The 625-nt window shown below is 43.0% G+C and overlaps 1 protein-coding gene across 3 annotated transcripts in view; it reads left to right on the forward strand.

The window, feature by feature from the left end:
- LOC113804214 (zinc finger protein 568) overlaps positions 1–136 on the forward strand; it is a 14,604-nt gene extending 14,468 nt beyond the window's left edge. For 2 of the 3 annotated variants that reach the window (XM_070120507.1, XM_070120506.1), the window contains exon 3: positions 1–131. This exon is cut by the window's left edge and continues 1,442 nt beyond it. The gene's annotated coding sequence lies outside the window, so the exon portion shown is untranslated. The other variant, XM_070120508.1, reaches the window with a different exon arrangement.
- Positions 137–625: the final 489 nt, after the last annotated feature.

A 625-nucleotide genomic window follows, 5' to 3' on the forward strand; every position in this document is an offset into this window, starting at 1 on the left:
CAAGGCGGGAATGATCGGGGTGGCTGCGGAAGGAAAATTTGCCTACTTGTCCATGATGCATCTTCCCCAATAATGACAAGAGGAAGTGTCCCTGTAGATGTTTTTTTTTTGTTTTTTTGTTTTTTTGTTTTTTCAGGAGGAAAAAAAAAAAAAAAAACATCTAGAGGGAGATTTCGTCTTGTCATTATTGGGGAAGATGCATCATGGACAAGTAGGCAAAGTTTCCTACCGCAGCCACCCCGATCATTCCCGCCAATTCCAAGCTAAAGCAACATGAACCCTGACGTCACTTGCAAACCCAGTCCTGCCCATCCTCATCCCTCCCTTGTATATTTGCTCTGTAGCTCTGTGTTAGCATTCTTGTCTAGCAATCTTGCTGAGCTACATTCGATCCCACGTGCTGCCAGTGGACGGTAACCCTGTTCATTCACACAAGGGGTAATTTAGAAGCAAATAAACAGACAGCATGTCACGGCAAAGACTATCCTTTTTAACAAGTGGAATTAAAACAAGTATTATTATGATTATTGCACTGGAACTGTCTCCATCTCCTTAACAAATTACCCTGTCTACAAGGATTGGTCAGATTGTGGAGAAGTACTACTCACCTGCCCCTTGGACTGTG

This window comes from Penaeus vannamei, unplaced genomic scaffold, assembly GCF_042767895.1.
Source record: "Penaeus vannamei isolate JL-2024 unplaced genomic scaffold, ASM4276789v1 unanchor5364, whole genome shotgun sequence".
NCBI lineage: Eukaryota > Metazoa > Arthropoda > Malacostraca > Decapoda > Penaeidae > Penaeus > Penaeus vannamei.